The sequence below is a fragment of the Centroberyx affinis genome, unplaced genomic scaffold (assembly GCF_046629955.1).
Source record: "Centroberyx affinis isolate AG114_WGS23_722 - 3 ecotype Tasmania unplaced genomic scaffold, CSIRO-AGI_Caff_v1 ptg010217l_1, whole genome shotgun sequence".
In the NCBI taxonomy this organism is placed as follows: Eukaryota; Metazoa; Chordata; class Actinopteri; order Beryciformes; family Berycidae; genus Centroberyx; species Centroberyx affinis.
In genome coordinates this window covers 1-21,926 of record NW_027284769.1, presented here as the reverse complement: position 1 = coordinate 21,926, position 21,926 = coordinate 1, and the positions used below count along the sequence as shown (strand labels likewise).

Sequence of the window (21,926 nt, the reverse complement as noted above, 5' to 3'; positions counted from 1 at the left end):
TCATGTAGGGAATGGCTGGTTTGAGATCAAAGACTTTACAGATCGTTTAACAAAGCCATAGGAGCTCCTTTAGAGGTAGACTGCAGGGGTCGGATATCTTACAGAGGAGCAAGGGAGGAAACAGAGAGGCAGGGAGGGGAAAAGAGGGAGGAATGGCAAATGAGAGGGGAAAGGGGGGTGCGGAGAAAGCTGCAGGCTGAAGACAGTGTGTGTGTATGTGTGTGTGTGTGTGTGTGTGTGTGTGTGTGTGTGTGTGTGCGTGCGGGAGGGTGGGGTAGAGGGGGGGTGGCAGAGGAAGATGGGGATGACAAGTGAGTGAGAAAATGCAAATGAGAGGCTGCCAAGCAAAAGAGGAAACAGAGGAGGGAAAACATGAGAGATTGACTATAGGAAATGTTGGAGGAGAAACTGAGGAGCAGAACAAAGCTGACAATGAAAGAAGTGTGGCAGGGGGGGATCGCGAGCACGAGACAAAATGGCAACGCATGAGACATGAGCACACATCGTGCGCAGCCTAGATCAGCCTTTTACTGCTAAAATGGGCCGCGTGCTTTCTCATATGTCCTTCAAAACACAGCGCTGGCGGCTCCAGACATCACAGCACAATCTGTTCCAAGAAAGAAAATGCCCAAGCCACACAAAAAGGAAAGATGAAGAGAGGTAGCAAGAAAGAGGGAGAGGTATAATAAAAGCGTGGAGAGGATCCCCGGAGAGACGGCCCACGGCATGTCTTTGTCACAAACCAGGACCAGAGAGAAGAGGAGGAGGAGGAGGGTGGGCGGCGGACTGAGAGGCAGCTAGGAGGCTCCTCGTCTCCGTCTCATGCTCCCTGGCTCGTCTCCACCGGCAGCTGGAGGCTAACCTTAAGCTCTGCCAGCAGCCACAAGAGAGAGGCGAGGGCTTGGGAAGGGGTCATCTGCAATCGCCCACAAAAACAAAACCCAGGGACACACTTCTGCATCATTAGCGGAGGAGCCTACCAACTCTCCGAGACTCCCGAAGTTTACAAACTCACACAATGGATCCCTTAGAAATGTGGCCACCGCAGTCCCCGTGCACACAAACATCCTCCGCTCCCTCAACACAATCGCCACACGCCGATGTCAGCCTCCTCTTCATGAATATTCATGTGCCTCATTAACACTCAAGTGGGGAAACACAGCATATTGCATGAGACTCCCATTACTTGGAGAGAGACTGGGAGCTTAGGGAGGGAGAGGGAAGGGGAGAAATAGATGGGACAGAGGGTGAGTGCAGAGGAAGCAAAGGGGGGAGAGAGACTGAGCAAGGGGCAAAGTCTGCTCTGCTTTGCCAGCACAGTTTTGCCGAATCTCAAGAGTAAGGGGGCGGGTGAAGTTGTCCTATATTGTTCCAGAAGCCAATATCCTCCTGTCCCTTTCCTTATGAAGCCGGGCTAGGCCAGTATGAAAGCAGCGTCAGCAGCAGGGACAGCGCAGGGGGAGCGCAGGCTGGGAATTACAGACCATTTCACTCTGCAAATCCTCCAGCAACAAGCAGCTTTTAAAATAGCTGCAATTTCTCTGCTAACGTCTGGCTGTTCACAATAACGGCTGAACTGCCGGTGGACGTGAGAGAATCCACCTCGACGCAAACCGCAGCCGCCCAGACATTCATCCAGCGCTCACTCGTGTTCAATAACAAACACGCGCTCTCGTACAGACAGACAAAGCCACGCCGTCTCATGGTCTCAAGTCTGTCGATCCACTCACAGTCAGACTCTTCCTCTCCGAGCCACTCGCCAGCAGACACACACACACACAGGCGGACAGACACAACCACACATAGAGAGAGGATTATTTTCTCTTTATGTTGTAATGCCAGTGAATCTCTTAACAGGAACTGCCAACGGGGGAAATCTCCCATTCTGCAGCTGTGTCCTCAGAGAGACTCTGGAAACTGTAGAAACGGCAGACTCTATTTCCCTGACTTCTCTCTGCGGCTTTGGTGATAGAAACAGCCCGGCCACTCGGGGAGGAGGGGATGAGACAAAGTCGGGAAACACCCAAAACTTTGCCCCACCCAAGTCCCCCGGGTCTTTAAAGGGCACCGAGCGGCTCGGACAAAAAACACCGAACCGTAATTGGACCGGGTCCCTGGGAATCAATAGAGCTGCTGACATGAGGGGCCTCCGCCAAAGCCATTTCATAGTCTACCTTCTGCGCCCGGTTTCTGACAAAAAAAAACCCTTCAATTTCAAAATGGTATGAACTATCGATTTCACAACCACGATTCTCTCTCTCTCTCTCTCTCTTTCCGCCTCCGCCTCCCCTCTCTCTCTCTCTTCTGCTGCCCTGTCCTTGACTCACATCTCCTCTCCCATATCTTAAGGAAAAACGGAGGTATTGTTTTGTTTTGTTGTTTTTGGGGGTCATTTCTTATTAACTTCTCTATTTTATATCACCCACGTCATTTCCAAGTGCACGGCTTTGTCTGGTTTGATTTGGCACGGGGTCTTTTTAATTGGAAAGTTTTAACGGTAGGAATGACAACAACTAACTACAAAACAACCAATTACAAAACAGCAAGGACTTTCAGTGTAGTGCAGCAGTGTCACTATTAAGTATATGTCAACTTTGTCATGTCTTTAATTTTCTCCAGTGTCCTTTGTCATGCTAGGTAATGTACTGTGCCATGTCTTTAACATACTTGTTGTGTCTTTAATGGTTCTTTAATGTACTTCTCCTCAATGTTTTCTTAATGCTTGTGTGAAGCCAAACAAATTTCCAACAATAAACTTTTCGTAATAGTAAAATATTCAAATATAACAAAGACACTATTTCTCTGCATAAAGTGGAGACCACTATACTGATTTTGAAATTGTGTATTATTGACTCTGGACATGATGCCTGTATATGAAATATCTGATGGCATTTCAAACTTAATGGTATCCACAGCATAAAATACAACATACTATATACATAGAACAACTATGTAGGTTTGAAGTAGCTAAGATATGACAAGTAATGATAGTTAAAAAAAAAAAAAAACTCAGTAACACCGGTATGCTCCTTTAATCCAAGTCTCAATGTTTTAGGCTAGTTATTTTTTTCTCCATAAGATTTAGGCCTAGTACTTTTTCTTCACTCCACTATCTCCTCCCTCAGTCTAGATGTCAAAACAACTAAACTTGATCTAATTCCTTGCTCTGTGGCTTTATTTCCCTGACACACTGTTGTTTTCAGCATTTCCCTTACCTATTTTGGTTGGAATGGGCTTTTTTGTCACCTTTGGCGCTTAATTTGCACAACACCTTATCCGCACCTCCATCATTTTACCTAAAAACGATTTCCTCCTCAAATGCCAAATCAGACAATATTTCAGGCCTAACAGAGCTGGCTTTGGTTATCAAACCATCAAGATGGGTCACTGATGTCCAGGCTTAAATGCCAGAAAATATCAGCAAAATTGGATCTGACTTTTGGGCCAGTGACACTTTTAACCAACTGTGTTGTCATTCATTCATATTCAGATGGCCTCCCTGGGTCAGGAGATGTGCTGAACAGCCTGGCAGAGAGCAGGGACCTGACCAGTTCAAATCACAGGTCCAAACTCAGCATGCATGCATGATTTAAATACATCTAAATGGCAGATGGTGAGAGAGAGAGAGAGAGAGAGAGAGAGAGAGAGAGAGAGAGAGAGAGAGAGAGGGAGGGAGAGAGAGAGAGAGAGAGAGAGAGAGAGAGAGAGAGAAAGAGAGAGAGCTGGCTTGTGTCTGACTCCAAGATGGAAGCAGTGATGGAGGAGGAGCAGAAGAGGAGGCTGGGTATTAGAGTGAGGAATGGCCTGGCTTGTCTTTAAGATTACTTTTCCTCTTAAAACATCCACTTCATCTGTGTCACTCCTGCTCCCAACTTGTTATTGGAAAATAGCTCGGCGCGGGAACGGTGGAAAACCATTCAATGCCGGCACTGTCTGCATCAGTCACACGCTGACACACACATACACACAGAAAATACATTTCATCCTCCATATCCGAAACAGCCAATAGCACTGGCAGGCATTTGCGACCCCAATCCATATTTCAATTTCCCTCCTCTCATGCAAACTAATTCAATACTTGTTGCCTTCCCTCACAAGCGATCAGCAATGTGAGAAATGAGCTTCTTCACATGCTGCATCCATAAAAGGCCCAAACCGAGACGTCTTTGTGTGGGCCTCTGCCTATATCAATTATGACTAACTAGGCCTACATACACACAGATTTTGGTTTGGAGGATTTGGTGATGGGAAAATAATCTCTTCACAACACTTCACACCACACTGTGAGGCAAACTGCAGATCTATTTTTCTTCAATGTTTTGTACTAACAGTGCAATTAGCCTACATTAGCTACATTTAAACTCATTCTGCATCATACACTGCCAGTCCTTATATCAAGAGCTTAATTATTCGTGTTTTCAATCCAATTAAATACGCATTAAGATAACAGAGCGACTTAAGTGGAACGAGAAGTGGATCTATTACCTACTCAAATTCAAGATTGGACCTTGAAAGTGTGAATCCACCTAAAAAAAAATATCCCATAGTCATTTTTTCCTATGACCTTCAACAGTTTAGTCTAGATTTGTGAACGTGTAAAAGTCTCTCCCAAAGCCAAGAACAGCAAAGCCAAGGCTGGAGTCTGTGATGCCATCAAGCAACACTTTTTGGAGTTGCTCCACTGAAAGTGACAGCGGTGCCAGGAGACAGACTGGGACTGTGTGACCTGCATGGTATCCTGGGAATTCGGGTACATTTTCCCAATCAAGCTCGTTTGTGTGTAAAAGCTCAGTCGAACTCCATTCATTTAGACTCTAGAGAATGGATCCAATGGATTTTTGATCAATCAATGATTTCCAATAATTCTCTCCTCACTGTTTCCAAAACAGGTACCATTAACTAGCATTTTACACTCCGACACCCTTTACATCGTCCCTGTAACGTTGTCAACAATGCGATCCCCAAAAGCACACAGCCAAATGAGTGAGTGCACAAGTAGCATGTAAACAAATAAACATTGCTAGCTGTGTGCAGCATAGTCAAAATGAAATTACATTTACATTACATTTGCATTATGTCATTTAGCAGATGCATTTGTCCAAAGAGACTTATAATAAGTACATTTTGTCAACAGTAGTCAAACCGACCGTAAATCTCAGTCTTAATCAGCTGAAATATGATGCATTGCAGTATTATTGGATACTTGAATCTGCTCTGTTACAATTCACCATAAGACACAATAATATTTCCTGTTTAGCTGAAACCACTCTATGGTGGCAGGTATATTGTGGATCCATTTATTCATTGTCCTCCAATTCATAGTCAATGGATTTTGCTTTTGATGTTGAACTTACACAAACGTGTGCACGCACGCACACACACACCAAGTGTAGAAGCCAGTTTACACACACACACACACACACACACACACACACTGATACACAGAGATGATCAGTAAAGAGGCACCTACACAGGAGCCTGGCTCCACTTTTCCTCACAACTCTGAGCCTGTGTAGAGGGAGAAGCAAGCAGGTAATAGCGACAAATTTAGGGGCTTAAACGGCGACAGCTTTACGATGCCTGAGCGGCCTCTATGACTCCATTCCTGTCAGATTCTATTAGCTTGGCCTCCACCGTGTGTTTCGATTGGCTCTTAGCCTATTCCCAGCAGTTACAGAAGCACCTCCCGTAAATAAAGAAAATGGCTCCGTCCCGTATAGTGTATGAACAGGGGGGCTCTGGGCAGTTGGGCGCTCGTGTATAGAGAACAACTCGCAAAGTAGTTGAACACTTTAATATACCGCTCCAAGCTGGAGGGACAGAGTCGGCTGGAAAGAAAACTCGACGCACATTAGCATTAGAGTTTAAATTTGAATACTCTTTAAGAAGAATACCAGCGCCCAGACAAGGCGAGCACTTTAAATCAAGACAAGTGGTCTCGTCCCATTCCACACACAGTGCTCTCCGCCAGCTGCCAGGTGGAAGTCTAAGGACTGGCCACCTGTCTAATGATGGTTTTCAATGTGCACAGCTCAGCAATACGCAACCGAGTCCATCTGTCTTGTCCCCTCCAAAGTAATCTTGTTAACAACATGAGCATAATATGTAATGTTTGGAGTACAGCCGCCTGGTGCAACTCCTTCAAATTTGGCAAAGGGATGCTGTGTATGTAAATATTGTTTTTGCCCATGTTTTCCCTAAAATATATTGTTGAAAATATGATAGTTAGGCAGAATAGTTTGTGTTAATGCCTCCCAAATCAGACTTGGGTAAAGGAGTAGTGGCAAATCATCCTTAGATATCCAAAGGAAAGTATTTTAAATAATTGAATTGAAATTATTGAAATTTATGAATTTGGTATACTTTTTTTGGTATACATTTTGACTCCATCTGAATAATCTTGATGTGGTAAACCCCACCCATCAGGCACTTCATGCAAGTTAAATTTAACATCTAAACTTTCCGGTACTCATTATATTGACCTACTTAGCAAACCACAGCCATTTAGCACCTACAAGAGGTAAAACAAACCATACAAGTATTTGCAAATATTATTTGACCTAAAGCCTAAAGTCACAAGCCTGCTTTTCTAACTTTTAGGCTGGTGATCAGCAGTAGAAGATTGAGGCTGTACTGGGCAGCTCCCAGGTGTGAATGTGTGTAACTGTATGAATTTCACATTGTGTGGTGCTGAATAAAGCTATGGGTGCTCAGCAAACCCTCACTGAACAAATAATAGTTAAAAAAAAAAAAAATTTAAAAAATTGTAGGCTCACTGAGATAAGCCCATAGATCCTACAGACACAAACATGTTACCTATAAAACTGAGCCACAATTCTTTATGTACTTAAATAAAAGGCTCAGTCCATCCACTTATTAAAAAACTGCATCTCTGTCTGTGAAGTTGAGTTTGAAACCATCTTGCAGGAGGCAGGACCTCTTTCTGCAATGCAGCAGCCCTTCTGCCGGACTCCTCACATTCTCTATTCAGCTTAGTTTCTGGCAAAGTGCAACCTGCAGCGTTGTCCTGCACTGCGCAGGGAGATGCAACAGAAGGGGAAACGATGGTCACTATTTGGCAGGATACTGAGGCTGCGCTGGGGGATACGCCAGACCAGGCTGTCTGGTAGCGGGCTCATTATCTTGCACGTCCCTGTTAAAATTTACAAATAAATAAATTTTGCCGTGACATCCACAGCGACCCAGCCGACCTCAGTGCGACAAAACAAACGACAGAAAGCACCCGAAAGCCCAAAGCCAGCAGCTCACCAGCGTCACCGAAACCACAACTAACAAATCTGAGGCTGTTCTGAACCAGCTGGCCAGCTAACGTTAGCCAGCTAGCGGCTAATATTTAAGCTTTATAAAAGTGCTTCTCGCGGTAAGTCGAACCCAAACTTCAAACGTACGTTATTTCAGAAAAAATGCACATTTTACAAGCGATAAGTACGGGACGAGTTGATTTTCCCTGCTTTAAAACTCACCTTTCTTTCGTTGTTCCACGAAAGGGATCAAGGATTTTTGACAGGAGCTGTCACTCTACTTCCGGGTTAGGAATGTGACGTCGGCAGACACGCCCAATGAGCGGCTCGCCATGCTGGGATTGTTTTGGTTCTGGACACTGGTTGACTTGAGCCATGTGGACGCTCCGACAATTAAATAATTAGGCTGCTACACTGAAACACAGGTTTAAAAAATATTTATTTAAATGCCACCTATTAAACTTTGAATAAATTATGTCAGTGGCTCCTAAATTGGGGTTTGGGGAGGATTAGTTTAATTTCACCATTATTTCACTCTTCAGAAGTTAGCACAGTGACAATGTTTTGTTCATAGGTTTCACTGTCACAGCATAGACAGGTGAATGAGAACATATGGGAAGCCCTGGTTTATATTACATATTGATCTTAATTAATAGATTAGATGAAACTTTAATGATCCAGATGGGGGAAACTGCATGGGGCGTCAGCTGGGTATGGCAAGGTGTAGCACTCTTCATACCTTAGTCTAACTGAGCCCGAATTTGATCTTTTTTATTATATTGGAGAGCAACAATTGAGCAGAAAATAGCCGGACATCAATGTTTAGCCATATCTAAAAAAGAAAATATCATCAAGGGAACATTCACGACCAACGTTCCCTGTTCCCTTTTGTCTAATAATTTATCATATTGACCAACTGTTAACGACTTGTCAGTCATCAGTAATTGCTCCACTTTGGCCCCAGAAATGTGGTCGTTATAAGCAAGTTTGGAAGTTTTGATGGCGAAAGATATTAAATGCAGGAACTTTGCCAAACTTAAGGGTTTAGCGAATTGATGCCCCCGGGAAACTGGGTCATCGCAGCAGCAGAGAATAGAATATAGATGAGAACAAGACAAACAGAGGCTACTGAATATAATACAACAAGCAATTAAGAACACATTGAGAATAATACAACAAATAAATAAGGATACAATGTCTTTGTTGACAGATTTGCAGCTTTACAGGTTTTATTATATGATATTATATGATATAATATGATTATGATGTTGATGTTGGCACTTAAATTGGGTAGGGAGAGAATGTCATACAGGCTTATTTATTTTGCTTATGTGAGTAGGCAGTGCTGCAGATATTAACTTACTGCATGTGGGTTAGCTGCCCATGTACGGTATCTTGGCAATCACACAATGTTATAAGAATATTGTAACATGATTTTCTCTTTTGAAGCCTTAATTCACATTCATCCAACTTCAACAAAAGCTCTTGGGATGTGCTGTGCATTTGCTGTGATGTTCATCCAAAAGGTTGTCTGGTGGGATATTTAGTTTAAGGCAAAACAAATTAGAAAAATAAACAAAAAAAAAAATGAAAAGGAATCTGGCAAATGAAAAAAGAGAAGAGAAAAGTTATGCTATGTTGTTATGGCACCTGGATTGTTTTTCTTTTCAGAAATACCGGATCTCTTGAGGAATGCGGCGCGGCGGGGACGGCGTTCAGACCGTCTTTTCACAGGTGGAATTTGATTCGCCTTTTTGGTGAAACAGCCCATGTTCCCACAGTTATGAATTATATAGATTTGTGTTGACGTGTCGGTACTTTTTCTGCCACTTGTTCTTTAATGTTCATCCCTACATGATTCATAATGTGGAATTTTCCCAGCCAGTGGGATGTTTCAGTACATGAAATTGTATTACTGTGTGACAATCCCAGCTTACTCCACAGGTCTGGCACCATGTTCGGCAGTGGCTCAGCTCTGGAGTTTAATGCAATTATAAATAAATAAGCATGTGGTCGGGAAGAAGACAGGGCCCTATGGGGACAAGCTGAGAGAAAATAGAGGAAGTTTAATTAAAGCTGCAAAACTGCACTCCCACACACAGAGACACACACAGTAATATAGGCAAACCAATACATGCGGGGGGGAATTGTGTGTGTGTGTGTGTGTGTGTGTGTGTGTGTGTGTGTGTGTGTGTGTACACGCGCACTTGCCATTGTGCGTGTTTGTGTGCGTGCATGTGTCTATAGCCAAACCAACCAAACACGCGCATGTGTGTGTGTGTGTGTGTGTGTGTATTTACGTTACTGTGTGTGTGTAGACTAATCCAATACTATATTCTCCTTCAGATAATGTTGTCTAAATTTCATCATCACAGTTTTGGTGAGCGTTTGGTTACCTGGCTCTGCCTCTGACTACAGAGAGGATGGCAGTTTGTCTCTTTCAGTATTTCTCCTCCAGTAATTCGACCCTCACACACTCTCCACAGTGACGGCACAATGGTTTGGTGTGTGTAGCTATGTTTTTGTTAGATTATTTTCTGCAAAATGATTGAACTGCCAGTCTCCTTGTAATTACCTAAGGGGTGCAGGCAAAGGCACAGCCAGTAAAAGGCTGATGAGGGAGTATTGAATTTGCACTTCAATTAGAGTGCTTATAAAGTGTGGATTACACACAGGACTCCAGGGCCACAGCTCTCACTCAATTACCACAGTGCACTATGGGAGGAGGGACAGCAGGCGGGTGGGGTGGACGGCGAGGGTGTCAGGATAAGGAACAAGGTGGAGGAAGTAGAGAGGAGAAGAGAAAGGATGTTGAATGTAGGGAGAAATTATCAGGAGGCAATTAATACAGTGGCGGGGATGTGCTGTAGGATGTTACAGTATCCTAAGGGGCAAAGATGGCATGAGCCAATTCTTTAATCAGGACAGATCTATGCAAGGGCGAGACTGGAGTAAAGCTCCTCTGTGCAATTAGGAAGGGATTTCACTGAGGAGAAACGTGCGACTCAGGTCTCTCCGCTTACAGGCCTTGGGCTCGACTAAGAAGTTGAAAACACGCAAAGTGCAGTCGCCCGAGTTATTAAACTTCCTGGAGCTGCACCGAATCCGCCAGTGTAGCACTTCACCCGTTTAAAGTGCCTGTGTATATGTATTCATTTCCATTTTTTGTGTTGTTTATATAAGTCTCCTTCAAGTTGAAGAGGGTATACAGAGAAATCAGTTCAAAAAGAGCCAGAAAAAACAACCTCGACAATGTGTCTGGGTCCCTGAGTAAATTCTCAAATGGATTATTGAGCCAATGAGTGAAAATCACCGGCCATTTAGAGTGGATTTGTCTGCTAGGCAGCGATAAACGACAGCTCGCCTTTCTGCGGCTTAGCTCCCCAATTCTGAAAAGGAGATGCTTGAAGGACATGCTTTTAGAGTAAACAGGGCAGTGGCAGCTAAGAAAAAGGAAAATAATTTGATTGCTTGGCTGTACTTAAAAAGACAATGCGAGATAATATGAATGTGAATAATTAATTGTTACAGGCCCTTAAGAGGGATTCTTGGTGCTTAATTACTGATTGTGATGTTTGCACAAGGCTCACTGAGATTAGAAGATTTCAAAGGGAAAACGTGAAGAGCGGCAACACAGAAACAAATAAAAAAGCCAAAAGAGTTTTATTATCTTTGGTCAAACTCTGAAATCACTACTGCGTAAATACAGCATGACAGTGTTATAAGATACATATGCAGGTTACATGAATACAATATGACAGTTTTATAAGATACATACAGAGCTTACACAAATACAAGGCTCAAGCTAATTGGATATGTGGATGAACAAAGAAAAGAAAACCTAATAGCTGACTGCAGAAAGGATTTTATATCTGCGCGTACCTTTAATCTTTCAGACTACACCACTTTTTCTGTCTGTTTATATCATCTCTCTCCCTCTCTCTCTCTCTCTCTCTCTCTCTCTCCATCTCTCTCTCTCTCCCTCTCTCTCTCTCATTGCTACTGTCAACATAGAATGTGTAGGCTTCCCACAGGCCCTAAAGGAATCTCTCACACTGCACTCACATAATCACTTCAGACCCGGCTGTTTAGGCCGACATCTCCACTGGGACTTACCAGCCGCTCGCTGCAGGCCAAATCAGACCGCTGAGTGAAAAAAAAAAAAAAAAAAATCAACTGCAACAGTGAAACAAAGAACTGCAAGTCAGACAGAGGAGCGTGGCCAGTCTGGGAACATCAAGGACTCGTCTTTTGGTGGCTGAATGTCATACTCTCCTCCCTCAGTAATGGGATGATTTGGTGCCCTCCTGTATGAAAATGATAGACTTTAAGAGGCTTGCTGCAAGCGCACAATATACACCCACACACTGTGTACGAATGCTGCATTTGTGTGTGTGTGTGTGTGTGTGTGTGTGTCTGTTTGTGTGTGTCAGGTCAAGCTTGAATCCCTGACTGCCATAACTCCAGTTCAAATTACATCATTCTTTCCAAAGACCAAACGGGATCCGGAGATCCTTCCACTTATCTTAAAGCAGGATTTAATGACATGTTTAATGATTCCTTACATTGGCAAATGGACTTTTTTCTTTTTAAATCTCCATCACCACTCGAAAGGAACCTTTTCTCCTCCAATTAGAGGCATCCTTTGGAAGACAGCCTCCCCGTTCTAAACGAGGACCATTTTTTAAAGATAGAGAAAGAGGTGCTGTTGATGCTCGGTGCCTCTCTAATGTCAGGCCTGAACAGGCTGGAAATATATTAAACTATCAAGGTGAGAAAATATTTTCAACATTGGCAGAGACTGAGGCCTCTTGGGAGCTGATAGCATATGAACAAGAGAGTCTAATACAGCTATTGGATCAGACTCAAGATCTCCCGATGTGTTGCGTGTCAGCCAGCAAGATGTAGGACTGCTATCTTCACTTCACTTTTCATTGTCTTGAATATATTTCTCCTGCTAGGCTGTGCTGCTTTCAGTTCACTCGCCTGCCTAGTTAGGGAGATTCATGTTACTTTCAATACAGCAAGGGTTAAAGATGTTTTATGTGCATTAAAAAGTTACTCAAGATGTGTTGTTCTGAACTAGACAAATGGCTGTGTTGGAAATTGCACGTCCTTGCTAAGAGCGTAGTTTGCCTCCACGGAACAAATTATTAATATCTTAATTAAAAACCACAGTATGAAAAGTGGTGAGACACATATTTGGAATGAAAGCTGCTTGGACACGGTTAGCCTATAGTCAGAGGCTGAGCCATGCAACTCAATATAACTGACTGAGAAAACAAATTCCCCTCCAAGACTGATTTCTTTCCTTAGAGAGCATGCATTGAATAAATATTGGGATCTGAAATGGAAATGGTTACAGCATATATAAGTCTAAACTGTACCGTCATCTAATAAGGGTAAAAATATATCAAATATGGTTAGTTAGTCTACATTAAGGTAGAAGTACTTAGCGGCCTATCACTTCTGGTAATTCGGTGAACTAAACTAGATCCAATAATTTGTGAAAATAGAATTCCATGTCTATAGAAAAAGGCACATATTAAAACCTCAGTATCAATTCATACTGGTTTGACATACATGTAACATATTGTACATGTTGTACATATTGAACCTAATAACAGCCACAGACCTGCACCAGCAGGACAACAAATACAACACCTCTTTTTGGATAGTTAAGAGTGGCAGAAACGGTGACAGGCATACAGCATTGTTTAGGAATACAATCCACAATACAAAAAAATAAATCACTGTGATTGCTGCAAAATTGATATTGACTGCTACACAAACTGCTGCAGAACTCTCACAAATATCCGCAAGCCCTAGAAAATCAAATCCTAGTTTTCCAAGCCATTCAAACCACAGTCAGCAGCAGTTAATTTCCAATCTTACACTAAAAAATAGTTGCTGAAACAGAACGCACAGTGGTTTGTCTTTGAGTGCTTTGATGCAGTTGGCTCCTTCTGTTTCCAGGTCATAAGACAAACAAGGGCATCGTGAAACAAAAAGCCAAAAAGTCATTGCATTTGTTTCATTTGTTTCTGCAAAGGTCTTCACCTGTTACATTAAATTCCTTTTTTTTCTGCTTGCTGGACACCAACCCAGGCACAGTGGCGTTATACAACACCAGGCTTATCTGCTTTTCCTGACACAGTCGGGGCATAATGACCTCATGCCACAGGTCAAAACATTTTTCTCTCCTCCACTCCGAAATAAGGCTGCCTCTGGTCATTAGGGACCCAGCGTTTTAAAAAACACAGAAAAACAACTACTGCTGTGGCTATTAAAGATGCCATCGACTTTTTAATTAAGTCTCATTAAGGGCCTATCAATGTGAGGGAGGTAATATAAGACAGCGTAAAGCCAATCCTATCCCATTTCTGTGTTCTGTGAGGCTTTAACAGATCTGTTCTCATTTCACGGTATTAGAGAAGGTCTGGGACTGAAACACTTAACATCACGGCAGTCTGGGGCTTAATTCCTCATCATGTTCCATAATCCAATTCCACCATTTTATATTACCTTTTTCTTTTCACCTCAGCTATCAGTCATTCATCCTAATTTTCTATACAACACAGTGCAGGCAGTAAATCACGTCTCACTCCAAAAATGCAAGTGTACGTGTTTGTGTGTGTTTATGTGTGTGTGTGTGTGTGTCAAAGAGAGATGAGTGAGAGAGAGAGAGGGGGAAAAAAAGATCAGGTCAAAAATGCATGACCTGGATTGAGTATCTTCAGGCAAAAAATGCATGACCTGGATTGAGTATCTTCCGGCAGCGACCCCCCTGCCGCTGGATGGACTTTGAATCCCTCCTTTGATTCCGTCTGCAGAGGAATTATCCAGAAGGGAGGCGATATTGGAGAACCTTCATACACCTCACACATGGGGCAGGTCACAGTGACCTCAAATCTCCACACATACAGCTCCGAAACAGCATCAGGGCTACCAGGGTGCAACAACAAGGCCGACCTCCTTATGTCCACTTGGCAAAAGGTACCACCTCTAATGCTGCGTTCCAGAGAGGCCTGAAAGTAGGAAATTCTGACAAGGTAAAAAAAAGCAGTGGAACGGCCTTCAAGTCCAACTAGGAAACTCAGGCAAGATTTCTCAACCGTGAGTTTTCTAAGATACAGCATACACTGTACATGCTACACAGCATTACTTTTAACATGTTTAGAATCCTCAAAATATGCTTAAACTCAGTTTTCGTCATTCCAAGACCTTAAATCCATCAAAACACCTGTGTGGTAAATAGTTTAACATATACATTTGAAATGTAAATTCCACTTACAGTTGCTGACATTCGAGCTAACTAGCTAGCTAGCGTTGTTAAATAAGCTATCATTGACACAGCATTAGCTATTGCATGGGGAATATTATTTTACATCACAGGTGTCCATGTTTCCTCCCTGGTTTTCCCGAGCTGGACCACTGAAAGGCTCGAAAGTTGTTCTTCAGACCTACCAACTGGGATTTTGCGGCTTCTGATTTTGAATGGAAGGCCGAGACATCATCTCAGATTTACCGTTTTTTCCCAGTCAGCTGCTGACTGGGAAAAAACATTCACGTCAGCAACTAGGATGTGGGAATTTTTTGTTGGCTCGATATTTCCCATTTGGCGTCACAAATTGCGTTAGTGTGTCAAGACAGATTCATCCATATTGGTTTCCTTTGCTCCTCGAGGTCTTTCAGAGAAAGATAATATCAGTTGATTGTAAAATACCTTATCACAAGAAGGAGCGCCACAACAAATGACCTTACGGTTTCCATCTTGGATGCAGCAAAATGTCATCCCGTTCTTCCGTTTCTTTCAAGATGACGTGAATGAGGTATCACCTTCAAATTCTACTGCTTTGTTTGTACACTGTGGTTTGTGTTTTCACATCTGTTTTGCATTACAGTAATTGTGTGAGTAGTGAAACTGAGAAAGAGTATTGTGCGTAGGTAGCATATCATTCAGATTTTGTTTTTGAAATAAAATCTAAACCTTGGTCATGACCTTTGAAACTCATTAAAAGTAGTTACTGCTGTTTGCCTTAGTAGGGCACAGTATGTAAATGTGCTTAATCTTTCAGCGCTTTAACAAACACGCTCATAAGCTATTTAAACCTTAAAAGCATAAAAAGTAAGTCAAGCTCGTATTTTGCTCTCATATATTTGGAGGAAGAATGAGGAGCTTCTTTTGTTCCTGAAAACATTGTGCTGCTCCACTAATCAAAGACCTTGAGTCGGGTCCAGGACATTATCTTCAACCAATTGCGTAAAGGCAGGAGAAAGAAGGTAATGGGGTTAGCCACATAAATCAGCGCACAAGAAACTCTATTATTGGTAAAGTAATGGGGACCGACGTTGTTTGTAAGCTTCAGCTGTTTGCTTAATTGCAGATCTATGAACAACATTGGCTCTCATTTACATATGTAAATTCTAAGCAGGCCAACAGAGCTGTTCTTGGCAATGGTTCTATTTGCCTGCAGCAGGAAAAAAAAAGGGGGGGGGGGGGGGGGGCTATGCGGAGAGAGAGAAGGAGAGAGAAGGAGATAAACAAACAGATGGAAACCAAAATAGAAAGCAGAGATGGAAGGGATCGTTTAAGAGATGATGAGCGGAAACCGAGGCAGCGCTCTGGGGTGAAGTGACTGTCTAACAGAGGTGGAGGAGGAGGAGGTGGAGGAGGAGGAGGAGGGCTGTGTCAACACGAGCCATTCATGAACACACAGCGGATCGAGTCGGACGATTTCACCTGAACACACACAGCAACTGTCTCCACCTTTGCCTGGGTATGGCAGCAGTCAGGACCAGTAAACAAAAGGACGTGCTGCTGTTGTTGTTTCCTGGAGGTCGAAGCACGGATCGCCCCTACAGGTCTGACAGGTCTGACAGGTACAAGTGTCCTTAGGGCGACTTCCCCGCTAAGTTCAAGGACTCTCAGACTCACACTGATGTGCTCAGATGTGCACAGATGTTGCCGCGCCTGAGACTGTGATCTGCCAGCATTAGTGGCGCTGTGTGTTACTAATTCATATGGACAGCTGGGGACAGTAGGAGCAGGTCCCCAGTGCCTTACCTGCTTCCAGACAGCATGGCATCCGCTAATATAGAGGGGGCACGTGTGTGTGTGTGTGTGTGTGTGTGTGCATGTGTGTGTGTGTGTGTGTGTGGGTATGACTTATGTCACTTTCAGGGACACACACCAGACTTAAGACCAGTTGATTGGGGACGGCTTGTGCAGTTGGGGACAAAAGCCGTGCCCCCAAGTGGTAAAAAGCTGATTTTTGGGTCAGTGGTTAAGGTTAGGGTTAGGGTTAGGTGTGTGTGTCAAGTAGAAGTATTGTTACTTTGCTGATATTTTACTTAAGTAGAAGTAAAAGTACCAGTGTAAATATCCCCTTAAGTAAAAGTAAAAGTAGCTAATTTAAAATGAGTTAATACTTAATACTTTTTAAAAAACAGAACGTTGTAAGATGTGATTTTTAAATGTAATGTAATTCTAAAGGACTGAGATTTCCATTACTCCATAATGGATGTTTGTTTAAAATATAGCAAGTACAATACTTAAGTGAAAACGTAGTTGAGTAAATGTAAAATTACTGACTTTAATAAATCCTCAAAAAAGTATAAGTACACGAAAAAGCTACTCAATAACATTAATGTCAATGTATTTAGTTACTTCCACCCTGAGATACTGTAACTGAGGAATAAGGCTTCCCATCCTCCATAAATGAGAGAGCAGAGGTTTTGCAGCCAGACACAGCTCAGTCCTCATTGCTCCAGTGAGACGGCAGTAAATAAAGAGAACGAGCCCACATGGGAACACGCAGAAAGGAACCAAAGAAAAATAAGCTGATATAAAAGAGTCAAAGTTGATCAAACTCATTCCTGCAGTAGAAAAAAAAATCCTTTGTTTAAAGTAATAATCAGCAACATTTCCATATAAATAAATGTCCATTTTGCTTCTCTGTATCGCCGATTGATATAACACAGCAGTGACTCAACCTATAGCCACTTCATGAATATACATTTACTCTTCCAAACATCCGCTGTCTGGTAGGACTTTCCCGGGAAAAATCCTCTGCCGCACAGGAAGTGATGCGCTTTGTGTTTCCAGCAGCAGCAACAGCGGTTTGTTTGGAATCACAGGCGGAGTTTGACTTTTATTCTGGCGGGGGCATCAAAAGAAAAACCGATTATATCCCTCCCCGTCTCAATTCCCAACCACGCCGCACCACACCGCACACAATGCCAAAATAGACGACTTGTAGCCAACAGACTACACAACACAACAAATTAAAAGTAGACAACAAACCGACGAACACATCCAGGCCCAGGCTCGCATAATTCAATACCATACGGCGCAAAGTAATTAAGTAGTGGGAAAATAGATCAGTCGCCAGTAGACCAGAGGAAAAAGTAACCATAACAATACTGAGCAAAACCTCCTGATACATTCCAACTGAACACACACACACAAACTTATAATAAACACACTAATGCAGCAGTCAACGCCTTTTTTCCCCTGCATAGTGTCTTTTGTAGGCTACAACTGTCTACACTTACAATATTAATGAATAATAACGATTATATTTGTAATATTTATAATCATTATAGAAGATTAATGAGGAATATTCACCGCTGATGTCACATGTCACCATACTACACAGCTCCCGCTAAAAAAGTTGTTTTTACTCATTTAAAGATGCCGCTATGCGAAGCTTACCATGACCTTAAACTTTACGCTATTTTGCCTGAATCAAATAAGCCTCTTGCAGGAAAAAAAGATATTGGTCTGTGATGTGAGACTCTCTCGTTGACTCCCAGCCAAAAAAGTAGCGGTCCAGTTTGCCTAACGGTGTTTTCAGTGAAGAGGGAAGTAGTCGGACGTGAGAACTATCTATTGCTTCGCTTGTATACTGTCTGACTGAACCATCAGAGCTTTAGCTAAGACCTCAAAGATCAAATAGAGGTTCAAATAAGCTTTAATTAAGGGTAGCTGTAGTGATCTTTCAGCCCCCTGACCACCCCGCAATCTCCGCCCATGTTTGGAATTACTAGAAGAAGAACTGGGTTGTTGAACAGACAAAGAAAAGAGCACCGCCCACGGAAATTTCAAACTTCACCAGCAGAAAATCCAAGATAAAAGACGTCACAGTACTGGACACACTGTTTGATTGACAGGTGATCTCTGGGAAGAGCAGTGCAGAAACACCATAGCGATGAACGCAGGTTCAGATTAGCAGGAGACAAAAAAAACCCAAAAAAACAAGGAACTCACAAATTACCACTTTAATTCATTAGAATCAACTCTATTAAAACTATCGTCCTTAAGCGTGAGTGACACTTGAGTGAGAAAACACATAACAAATATGTGAAACCATAATTAGCTACCAAAGACAGACTGGATGCTCTGTCATTAATTCAGAAATAATCACCAGTGATCACTGGCCACAGGTTACTTGAAGCAGAAGCCAGATATGCTGCTGGTTGGCTATATAATGCCAGATACTGCTATACAATTAATGCAATTTGGCAGCTGTGCAGGCCGGTGTCTTTGGTCAATCTCTAATTGATTCGTACTCTCACTCTCACTCTCACTCTCTCTCTCTCTCTCTCTCTGTCTCTCTCTCTCTCTCTCACACACACACACAGCAAGAGAAATATCAATAAAATGCGTTGCCACATTGCCACGTATTCCCCCTCTGCTCTCCTCCTGTTGACAGACTCCTCCTTTCTCCTTCTGCTGATCTTCAGACTGTCCTAATTCATGGATTCTCCTGAGGAACCTTCAAAGTGGTACCTACCTACTGTATCACGCTTGTGTTCTCTCTCCAGCTTTACCCACTCATTTTACCCCGTCATATGCACACGTACACACACGTCACACACACACACACGCACACGCACACACACTTACACATTTGGTGCAAGGACTGCCCGTGGATACTGGAGGTTGAGTAACAGTCCAGTAATTAATCCTGCTCCCAGATGGTCGCGCCTTGTGTGTATATTGTGTGTGTATGTGTGTGTGTGAGTGTGTGAGTGTGAGTGTGAGTGTGAGTGTGTGTGTGTGTATGTGTGGAGGGTGTGTGTTTGCACATTCCTTTGTAATTCCTCACTGTCTCTTCTCCTCAACGTAGCTTAAGCTTTTCTGTTTGGACCTCTGTGTGGGGAAAATTACCCGGGAGTTGGTTACACAGGGGCATGGTGTGTAACAGCTCAAAATAAAACAGTCTCACTGCATGTGTAGCGGTGTGTTAACACTCAAACCCAAACACAATTTCACTTCACTGGTTTGACTCTCCAATGGAAAAATATCAGATTCAGCACCAAGGACAGCTCCAGTATATGATATTTGGCATATAGAGGCCTAAAAAGGAATAGGTATTAATGAATGAGAGTGTTTTTTTTCTTTCATTAAGCATTTCATTGGTTCACAGTTAGACTACAATGAGCATGTCAGGCTGCTACAGACAAACGCGGGTCTTTGAAGGCTCACAAAACCACATTCTCTCTCCAAATCAATAATACAATATGTTCAGTCAGAGATAACAGATGATCAGAAGATAGGCACATGGTGGCGCCGAGAGGCACCTCCATCACGCCGGGCTCGCACATTTCAAGCAAGGAGTGGAAGGTGAGCCCGCCAAAAAGCATCTCGCGGGAGTGTCAATCACCTCTAGTAATGATAACACCGGAGACAAATGAAGGCAATAACTAGCAATGGGATTAGACCTCTTATAAAAGTGTGAAAGAGGGAGATTTGGGACATTTGTCTCCCCCACTGTTGTGCAAATATGGCAGTGCAGTGACAGTAAGTGAGACTGTTTTTAATGGGCCAGGCCAGATTCAGCTGACAATATCTCTGTACACTGTATGTCTATTAGACTTGTATTGTATTGTTTTTTCAATCTCAAATAACAATCTGAAAGCAGACTGACAATATCCCATCGTTAGCTTTTAAACTTTGACCTGTGATCTTTCAGTCATTCATCTTAATCACAATAAAATCTGTACTCTATTAATACTGTCATTAATCTACTGTCTATTGGATGATTGTCCAATAAAAAGGGCATGCCCATCATTTATCAATCCAAAGTATCCAGCTATAAATAATAATCTGACTCCCAGTCACCTTATTTCTGGCTTCTACATCTATTTTTCAACTAATATTTCACCTTTTCACCCAATCCTTTCATCTAAACTGATGTTGGCTGCAGTTTTGAGATCCGTATGAGCCTCCAATGTGCATATATTTAGTTTTGTTGAAAACAGAAGCTTGCTGTCTTTCATTACATATTTATCTCATGAAATGCTCAGTCAGGGTCTTGGACCTGACCTTCCCCCTAATAGTTTGCCTATTTTCACCTTTTCCTGTCAAAACTATTTGTTCATTCTATGTTTTCTGTTACCTGTGGGAGAAATCGATGAACTACCTTGAAATCTAGGTTAATATTTAACTTCATTGTTTTCAGCCTCACTGTTTTCAAAATGCAACCATCACAAATCATTTATTACTCCATCCAAGGTTTTTGAAGGTTTTCAGGATAATTGTGAAAATTAATCAGAGTGTTTTTTGACCATTTATGCCCATCTACATACATGTTTAATCAATACATAACTTCAATGCTTCAATCTTATCTTTATTTAGCACTTACTGCTCACACAAAGTACTGTACATTCTGTCATGGTAAGTGGTCCATATATTCTTTCCTCTTTATTATGAACGGTAGTTGCTGTAACACACTGCAATACAAAAGATGTGAAACCTTCAGATTTTGAACATCTTTTGGCACCAAATTTGAATCATCCCTAGTTAGCTATTAATCTGGTTAATAAAAGCTTATTACAGTGCTGTATTAGGCATTGTAATAAGTTGTAATAACTTCGTATGTGGGTTTCAAATGTGAGTAGGACACACTCAAACACACACAGCCCTTCCAGTGCCCTCATAGTGACTGTGTGGGTTTTGTTTGGCGTAAACCATCATCAAAGTAGTCCATCCCCATTGCAGCTTAATGCATTTCATAAGGCAGTGTATCAGGGCTTTGTCAACAAACAACCTGGGTCACTGAATAGAACCCAACTGCACATCTATTATGGCTAATCAACCTGAATAGATGGACATTGGGGTCCGCGAAGAGCTGAGATTAAACCCAGCAGGCAGCAGAGACAAACAGTACGTGGCACTGCGGCTAATACACAGGCACAAACAAATCAGAGGCAATATTATTTTTGTCCTGACCACACGTTTGTCTCTTTACGTGACCGGTGATGTTTTCAGGTGATGAGTTCACATTTGCAAAGTCAAATTGTTTATAACGCAGGCACAGGTAACAAAGACCACAACGTGCGGACTCCAAATAAAAACATTAAGGAAGTATTGTCAGTTAATTTGTTAAGTTTTCCAGTCGTGTTGAGAAATCAAGTTTACATTTCATATGATTTTAGGCTATATAGAATTGCATTTGCATGTTATTTATTTACACCAAATATAGAGCAAGCTTTTCATGTGCAACACTCTTCTTTTGAAGAGAAGGGATTAAAACTCAAGGGATGCTATTTACAGGGAAAGTAGTGGTAAAGACTATAAACAAAACCATCCTTCAGTGGAATGCCTTCAAGATGAAGGCGATATCTGGTCTGAATTGAGTTAAACCACATTGTCAG

The 21,926-nt window shown here is 42.4% G+C and overlaps 1 protein-coding gene across 2 annotated transcripts in view; it reads right to left on the bottom strand.

Moving 5' to 3' along the window:
• The window catches only part of LOC139640679 (speckle-type POZ protein B-like), a 57,320-nt gene extending 49,779 nt beyond the window's left edge, over positions 1-7,541 (bottom strand). For both annotated transcript variants that reach the window (XM_071514864.1, XM_071514865.1), the window contains exon 1: positions 7,485-7,541. The gene's annotated coding sequence lies outside the window, so the exon portion shown is untranslated. The remainder of the gene's footprint in view (positions 1-7,484) is intronic.
• Between the last annotated feature and the right edge of the window lie 14,385 nt (positions 7,542-21,926).